The sequence below is a fragment of the Neoarius graeffei genome, chromosome 11, assembly GCF_027579695.1.
Source record: "Neoarius graeffei isolate fNeoGra1 chromosome 11, fNeoGra1.pri, whole genome shotgun sequence".
In the NCBI taxonomy this organism is placed as follows: Eukaryota; Metazoa; Chordata; class Actinopteri; order Siluriformes; family Ariidae; genus Neoarius; species Neoarius graeffei.
In genome coordinates, this window is record NC_083579.1 from 25795426 (window position 1) to 25805044 (window position 9619).

The following is a 9619-nucleotide window of genomic DNA, read 5'->3' on the forward strand; positions in this document are numbered from 1 at the left end:
ATTGAATGAATGGATGGATTGATGAATGGATTGATGGATGGATGGCCAGATGGAAGGATTGGATGGATGGATCTTTGGATGGATGGATAGACAGTTGGAAGGATGGATGAATGAATGGATTTTTGGATGGATTGATGAATTGATCTTTGCATGGAAGGATGAATAGATGGAATAATGGATGGATGTTGGATAGACTGTGAGAAAGATGCATGAATGATGAATTGATCTTTGGATGGATGGATGGGCAGTTGAGTCATCAGTTAGAAGGAGGGATGGATGAATAAATGGACCAACACAGTCAGTACAAAAAAAAGTCATGTATGAACTATCCCTAAATCTAATGTATTCTAAAATCAATTTTTCCCTCTTAGATGATGATATTTATTTGATTTCGATTGTCTCACATAATAGGATCCTGGAGCCACCAATCCATACTTTATTACTTATTCATTTCCATACTCATGTATTATTTGACTTCCGGGAAGGGTAGAGTAGGACAACAATGGATAGAGTTTCGGTTTGATAGAGGTGAATGATCTTAAATAAATAAATATTGTTTAAAAAAAACTATTTATACAATTTTTAATGCCATGTATTATTGATTTGTTTATTTCATGACCATTTGTAATCTTAACTTCTGAAGTGTTCATAAATTGTACATTTTAGAATAAAATGCAACCCTAGGCATGTATCTATATTGAAAAATCTAGACTCAATGTTGTTTCTTGAGTGTTGTGTATCACACTAAATGGAGAACAAATCTTCTCTTGTCATTGTAAAACGCATCCACGTATCTGATCTGCATGTGAACCAGCTACGCCCAGGAAGTCACTGTAACTCAGTATGCCCATTAACATGGCACAGTTTATCTTGGAAGTGGAGGAAATTGGGCCAAGGAGGTTTCACATATGCCAGCTATTACACCGCCATCGATCTAATGAACAGCAGAGTCTCCACCAGCATTATAAATATTTTATTCCACAGTGTAGTCAAATTGGAACATGACAACCCTACAAGGCTTCGCCCTCTTTTTATGAGCAATTTCCCTTGTGTTGAAGCCTTAACACCTCCCGAATGGCAGGTTTATGGCATTTAATGAGGTTTAAGGCTCATTTAGGAAACCAACTTATAGACTATTCTCATCTGTCACGTAGATGACAGATAACTATATATAATCAGCTGACTCACTCTGTCTGGAAGATAATATCACGTGACCATCATTCATTCAGCTCTACTCAAGAATGGTGGCTCTTTCAGTGATGGAGAGAGGATAATTAAATCAGCATCTTGCTCTGTAGATCCCACCATGTGCCCTCATTGATCCATATCTGTAGATGCAGAGTTGCCAGAACTGGTGAAGGTGATTAAGGCAGTGTTATGAGTCAGTGTAATCACATTGTGCGCATCATTAACGCTTATAATTAGTTACTGCTAAGTCTGCAGAGCTAACCATAAATCAGACAAATGTACAATTTGGCTTGCTAGTTAGCTAATGTTTGATTACACAAAGCAAAGTAGCAACAAAAACAAAACTTGGCTAGTTAATTTAAAAGGTTCATTTAGAAAACCTAACTAGCTAATTTACCAAAGTTAATGTTAACATAACATACTAATTTAGATTGGATTGTGAATTTATCTTAATACAGTAATGAAATACACTTACTGAAGTTTTCCATCCCTGATCAACCCAATGATAAGATATTACATTTTCTATGCAAATGTAAAGCATATTTAACCAATAAAGTGTAATTATTGTGACATTAACAATTAAAAAATGATTGATATATTGATGGCAGCACAGTGGTGCAGTGGTTAGCGCTGTCGCCTCACAGCAAGAAGGTCCGGGTTTGAGCCCTGTGGCCAGCGAGGGCCTTTCTGTGTGGAGTTTGCGAGTTCTCCCCGTGTCCGCGTGGGTCTCCTCCGGGTGCTCCGGTTTCCCCCACAGTCCAAAGACATGCAGGTTAGGTTAACTGATGACTCTAAATTGACCGTAGGTGCAAATGTGAATGGTTGTCTGTGTCGATGTGTCAGCCCTGTGATGACCTGGTGACTTGTCCAGGGTGTACCCCGCCTTTCGCTCGTAGTCAGCTGGGATAGGCTCCAGCTTGCCTGTGACCCTGTAGAACAGGATAAAGTGGCTAGAGATAATGAGATGAGATGATATATTGATTAATTAATTACACAACATATTAGTAAAAAAAGAAACAAAACCTAACTAGCTAGCTAAAATAACAAGTCAATTTACAAAAGATAACTATTTTAACAAAGTAATTTACAAACCTTAATTTTGTCATACAGTGGTGCTTGAAAGTTTGTGAACCCTTTAGAATTTTCTATATTTCTGCATAAATATGACCTAAAACATCATCAGATTTTCACACAAGTCCTAAAAGTAGATAAAGAGAACCCAGTTAAACAAACGAGACAAAAATATTATACTTGGTCATTTATTTATTGAGGAAAATTATCCAATATTACATATCTGTGAGTGGCAAAAGTATGTGACCCTTTGCTTTCAGTATCTGGTGTGACCCCCTTGTGCAGCAATAACTGCAACTAAACGTTTGCGGTAACTGTTGATCAGTCCTGCACACCGGCTTGGAGGAATTTTAGCCCGTTCCTCCGTACAGAACAGCTTCAACTCTGGGATGTTGGTGGGTTTCCTCACATGAACTGCTCGCTTCAGGTCCTTCCACAACATTTCCATTGGATTAAGGTCAGGACTTTTACTTGGCCATTCCAAAACATTAACTTTATTCTTCTTTAACCATTCTTTGGTAGAATGGCTTGTGTGCTTAGGGTTATTGTCTTGCTGCATGACCCACCTTCTCTTGAGATTCAGTTCATGGACAGATGTCCTGACATTTTCCTTTAGAATTCGCTGGTATAATTCAGAATTCATTGTTCCATCAATGATGGCAAGCCGTCCTGGCCCAGATGCAGCAAAACAGGCCCAAACCATGATACTACCACCACCATGTTTCACAGATGGGATAAGGTTCTTATGCTGGAATGCAGTGTTTTCCTTTCTCCAAACATAACGCTTCTCATTTAAACCAAAAAGTTCTAGTTTGGTCTCATCCATCCACAAAACATTTTTCCAATAGCCTTCTGGCTTGTCCATGTGATCTTTAGCAAACCAGATGAGCAGCAATGTTCTTTTTGGAGAGCAGTGGCTTTCTCCTTGCAACCCTGCCATGCACACCATTGTTGTTCAGTGTTCTCCTGATGGTGGACTCATGAACATTAACATTAGCCAATGTGAGAGAGGCCTTCAGTTGCTTAGAATTTACCCTGGGGTCCTTTGTGACCTCGCTGACTATTACATGCCTTGCTCTTGGAGTGATCTTTGTTGGTCAACCACTCCTGGGGAGGGTAACAATGGTCTTGAATTTCCTCCATTTGTACACAATCTGTCTGACTGTAAATTGGTGGACTCCAAACTCTTTAGAGATGGTTTTGTAACCTTTTCCAGCCTGATGAGCATCAACAACACTTTTTCTGAGGTCCTCAGAAATCTCTTTTGTTTGTGCCATGATACACTTCCACAAACATGTGTTGTGAAGATCAGACTTTGATAGATCCCTGTTCTTTAAATAAGACAGGGTGCTCACTCACACCTGATTGTCATCCCATTGATTGAAAACACCTGACTCTAATTTCACCTTCAAATTAACTGCTAATCCTAGAGGTTCACATACTTTTGCCACTCACAGATATGTAATATTGGATCATTTTTCTCAATAAATAAATGACCAAGTATAATATTTTTATCTCATTTGTTTAACTGGGTTCTCTTTATCTACTTTTAGGACTTGTGTGAAAATCTGATGATGTTTTAGGTCATATTTATGCAGAAATATAGAAAATTCTAAAGGGTTCACAAACTTTCAAGCGCCACTGTAATTGTACCAGTGCCTCTCAGAAAATTAGAATATCATCTCATCTCATTATCTCTAGCCACTTTATCCTGTTCTACAGGGTCGCAGGCAAGCTGGAGCCCATCCCAACTGACTACGGGCGAAAGGCGGCGTACACCCTGGACAAGTTGCCAGGTCATCACAGGGCTGACACATAGACACAGACAACCATTCACACTCACACCTACGGTCAATTTAGAGTCACCAGTTAACCTAACCTGCATGTCTTTGGACTGTGGGGGAAACCGGGCACCCAGAGGAAACCCACGTGGACACGGGGAGAACATGCAAACTCCACACATAAAGGCCCTCGCCGGCCACGGGGCTTGAACCCGGACCTTCTTGCTGTGAGGCGACAGTGCTAACCACTACACCACCGTGCCGCCCTAGAATATCATGAAAAAGTTCATTTTTTCATAATTTAATTCAAAAAAGGTAAACTTTCATTTATTCAAGTGGAGCCCCATAGGCATAGAGTGTGGATACATAAAGAAACCCATTGTGGCAGCGGGGGCGTGGTCAAGTGCCGGTCTGTGACAGGAGAGCGGAGTCAGGGAAGGTAGGTGGCAGAATCACTACACCTGATGTCAATTAACCTGTGTTTGTGTGTGTCTTCCCAGTGACCGTGCCCTACTTAAGGAGGGAGAGCATAGAGCAGAGGAGCTCATCCCCGAACCAGACGCCGGTCGTGTGTGTGTGTCTGTTTGGTTTAAGAGTTGTTCACTGAAAAGTGTGGCAATAAAAGCCCTATTTCCGAACCTGATCTCTGTCCTGCCGTCCTCTGTGCTCCACCCACCTATACAAACTGTTACAGTGGTGCCAAAACCTGGGATCTGGAGCGCAGCAGCCGATCAACCCCATGGAGTCCTCCCCGTTTGCCGAACTGGTCCACGCCCTCGCCACAGCCCAGCAAAGCCAGCACCAGGCGCTAGTCACCCTCCAAAAGGAGCAGGAACAGCGGTTCGAGGCCCTGGTGCTGGCCCAGCAAGAAGATCGTGAGGCGTTCCAGCACCTCCTCGCATCAGCGGGGTCCACCAGCGCTCCCACCACGGGCCCGTCCCCCCTCACCCTAACCAAGATGGGCCCACGGGACGACCCCGAGGCATTTATCACGCTCTTCGAGCAAGTCACAGAGACCTCAGGGTGGCCGATGGAGCAGCGCGCGGCGCGCCTCCTCCCCCTGCTAATGGGAGAGGCGCAGCTGGCCGCGCTACAGCTCCCCGCCGACCGCCAGCTGGCCTACGCGGACCTCTGCCGGGCCGTCCTCCAGCGTGTGGGGCGCACCCCTGAGCAGCAGCGTCAGCGCTTCCGCGCTTTGCGCTTGGAGGAAGTCGGCCGGCCATTCGCGTTTGGCCAGCAACTCCGGGACGCCTGCTGGCGGTGGTTGAGGGCCGACAACCGCGACGCCGAGGAGATCATCGACCAGGTGGTACTGGACCAATTCGTCGCTCGCTTGCCAGCAGGAACCGCGGAGTGGGTCCAGTGTCACCGCCCGGCGTCGCTGGATCAGGCAATCGAGCTGGCGGAGGACCATATGGCGTCTGTCCCGGCTGCAGGACAGCAGACAGCCTCTTCTCTCTCTCTCTCTCTCTCTCTCTCTCTCTCTCTCCTCCTGTGTCTCGTCCTCGCCCTATTCCCCCACCGCGGAGGCGGGGGCCGGCGCCACCTGTGCCGGCCTGCCGCACCTGCGGTGCCCTCCCGTTTCTCCCTTCTGTGTCTGTCTCTCCCCCCCCCTCAGGTGAGTGAGCCCCAGAGCACAGGTGCGGAGAGGAAGCCCAGGCCGGTTTGCTGGTGCTGCGGGGAGCCAGGCCACCTCCAACAAATCAAATCAAATCAAATCAAGTTTATTTGTACAGCGCTTTTAACAATAAACATTGTCGCAAAGCAGCTTTACAGAATTTGAACGACTTAAAACATGAGCTAATTTTATCCCTAATCTATCCCCAATGAGCAAGGCTGTGGCGACGGTGGCAAGGAAAAACTCCCTCAGACGACATGAGGAAGAAACCTCGAGAGGAACCAGACTCAAAAGGGAACCCATCCTCATTTGGGCAACAACAGACAGCCTGACTATAATATTAACAGTTTTAACAGGTATAACCCTCAACTGTCCTCATGGGGCCGTCCTTCACAGGAGTGGGGTGATAAAACTCCGACCAGACACAGGGCACCAGGATGGATCAAGCAGGTCCGAGGGGCAGAAGAGGCCAGCATCTCAATCCCAGGATCAACATGTAACTCAGAGGGACAGATGGGGGGGGGGGGGGAGAGAGAGAGAGAGAAAGAAAACACGTTGTTAGGTATGCCCTAAAAATGACAAGTATTAAATCTGTGTGGTAGGCTCGCAGAGACGAGAGTCTTTACATCAGGCATAACACACAATGGCATGTTAATATGGTAAAAAATATATCATGACCTGCTCTGGCTGGATGCTTGACTGGGTGATGGGAGCACACTCCTCAGCAATGATGAGATGCAGATGGGACCCTTAGGCCTGGCCAAGACAATTCAGTTACATTTCACCGGGTCTGGGACATGCGACAGAATGTCTGACGGCCGATTCCCTGCAGGCTACGATAGCCAGTCGAGGTCCCCACCGTCTCCACCAAAAGATTTCCTGTTGACTCCATGTAACTCAGAGGGACAGATTTGGGGTGGGGGGGAGAGAAAGAAAACACAGGTGGTTAGGTATGCCCAATGTCACCTGAATAAGTAGGAACAGTATACATATTGCACCGAGTACAAGCAGGGACTCCGGCAACTAACTATGACAGCATAACTAAAAGGAGAGAGCCAGAAGGTAACACAGGCATGAGGGAGCCCCGGGACATAAAGCAGCCAGCCACTACACCGTCAACAAACTCGAGTGAGCAAGCGAGTGGGGACTGACAGCATCCATACATCCCAGTTTACCAAAACACTCTATGTCTGAGGACCCTCCAGATCTACTCCTTTACCTCATAAACACCATTAACAAAAGGCTTGACTAAACAGATATGTTTTCAGCCTAGACTTAAATGCTGAGACTGTGTCTGATTCCCGAACATTACTTGGAAGGCTGTTCCATAACAGTGGGGCTTTGTAAGAAAAGGCTCTGCCCCCTGATGTAGCCTTCACTATACGAGGTACCAGCAGATAGCTTGCACCTTTTGATCTAAGTAGGCGTGGCGGGTCATAGAGGAGCAGAAGTTCACTCAGGTACTGTGGTGTGAGACCATTTAGTGCTTTAAAGGTCAATAGTAGTATTTTATAATCAATACGAAATTTGATTGGGAGCCAATGCAGTGTGGATAAGACAGGCGTGATGTGGTCATATTTTCTAGTTCTAGTAAGGACTCTTGCTGCGTCATTTTGAACTAACTGGAGCTTGTTTATGCACTTATTGGAACATCCAGACAGTAAGGCATTACAATAATCCAACCTGGAGGTAACGAAAGCATGGACTAGTTTTTCTGCATCATGCAATGACATTAAATTTCTTATCTTTGCAATATTTCTGAGATGAAAGAAAGCTATCCGGGTGATGTTATCAATGTGAGTTTCGAATGAAAGACTGGGGTCAATAATCACTCCGAGGTCTTTTACTGCTGCACGTGAAGAAACAGAAAGGCCATCCAGAGTTACTGTGTAATCAGAAAACTTACTTCTAGCTGTATGTGGTCCTAGCACAAGTACTTCAGTCTTGTCAGAGTTAAGCAGAAGGAAATTTATAAGCATCCAGTGTCTAATGTCCTTAACACATTCCTCAATTTTATTAAGCTGGTGTCTCTCATCAGGTTTTGCAGAGACACACAACTGTGTGTCATCAGCATAACAGTGGAAACTAATACAATGTTTACGAATAATATCGCCCAGAGGTAACATATATAGAGAAAAAAGCAGTGGACCCAAGACAGAACCTTGTGGAACACCAAACTTTACCTCGGTACGTCTAGAAATATCACCATTTATATCAACATACTGATAACTATCAGTTAGATAAGACCTGAGCCAGGAGAGGGCCATTCCCTTAACTCCCACAACATTTTCTAGTCTATCCAGAAGAATGGAATGATCAATGGTATCAAATGCTGCACTAAGGTCAAGCAACACAAGTAGCGAGACACAGCCCTGATCAGACGCCAACAGTAGGTCGTTTACTACTTTAACCAGTGCTGTCTCTGTGCTATGATGAGGTCTAAATCCTGACTGATACATTTCATGGATGTTATTCCTATGTACATATGAGCATAACTGCTGTGCCACAGCTTTTTCAAGGATCTTGGAGATAAAGGGGAGGTTTGATATTGGCCGATAATTGGACAGCTGACAGGGATCAAGGTCAGGTTTTTTAATCAGGGGTTTGATAACTGCTAGTTTAAAGGATTTGGGTACATAGCCAATCATAAGAGAAGAATTTATTATTTTTAGAAGCGGTTCAATTACTCCAGGCATTATCTGTTTGAATAGATGTGTCGGTAAGGGATCTAGTACGCAAGTTGAGGCTTTTGATGTAGAGATTAATGAAAGTAATTCAGTTTCTTTTAGGGGAGTAAAACATTCTAACTGATGATCTGATACAGTTATATTGTTAACTACAAGGTCACTTTCATTGTCTAACCTTAAATTAGTAGTTTGAATTTTTTGTCGGATATTCTCAATTTTGTCATTAAAAAAATTCATGAAGTCGTTGCTACTACATACTGCAGGTGTGCATGTGTTGATAGTGGACTTATTCCTGGTTAATTTTGCTACAGTATTAAATAGGAATCTAGGATTATTTTTGTTATCTTCTATTAGGGAGGAGACATATGTTGATCTCGCAGCACTAAGAGCTTTTCTATACTTCAGGAAGCTCTCCTTCCAAGCTAATTTGAACACTACCAATTTTGTTTGACGCCATTTACGTTCCAATTTTCGAGTGCTCTGTTTTAATGTGCGAGTGTCATCATTATACCAGGGTGCTAATTTTTTGTCTCTGACCATTTTCCTTTTTAGAGGAGCTACATTATCTAAAGTATGGCGGAATGTTGACTCTAAGCATTCAGTTGCCTGATCAAGTTCTGCAGGGGCTGACAGTGACCCAATCAAAGTTGACAGCTCTGGGAGATCATTTATAAAGCTCTGTGCAGTAGTTGATGTGAAAGTACGTTTAATACAGTAACGTGGTGAGGTGCATATATTATTACTCAGACATATTTTGAATGAGATGAGACAATGATCTGAGATAACTTCAGACTGTGGAAGTATGACTATATTGTCTACGTTTAATCTGAATGTTAGTATTAGATCAAGGGTGTGACCACCATTATGGGTCGGTCCTATGACATTCTGCTTAATCCCGACTGAATCTAAGATGGACACAAACGCTGTTTTTAAAGGCTCTTCTGGGTTATCGAAGTGAATATTAAAATCTCCGACAACTAAAGCTTTGTCTAAGGAAATAACCAAATCTGAGATAAAATCTGCAAATTCAGAAAGAAACTCAGAATATGGCCCCGGGGGCCTGTAAATAATAAGCAATGGAATTAACTGGGTAGACTTATTTTTCGAGGCTACATACATTATATGAGTATGAAGAACTTCAAATGTATTAAATTTATAACCAGGTTTGTGTGTTACACCTAGATAATCGTTATAAATAACCGCGACGCCTCCTCCTCTGCCAGTTAGACGAGGCTGGTGTATATAACTGTATCCAGGAGGACTCGCTTCATTTA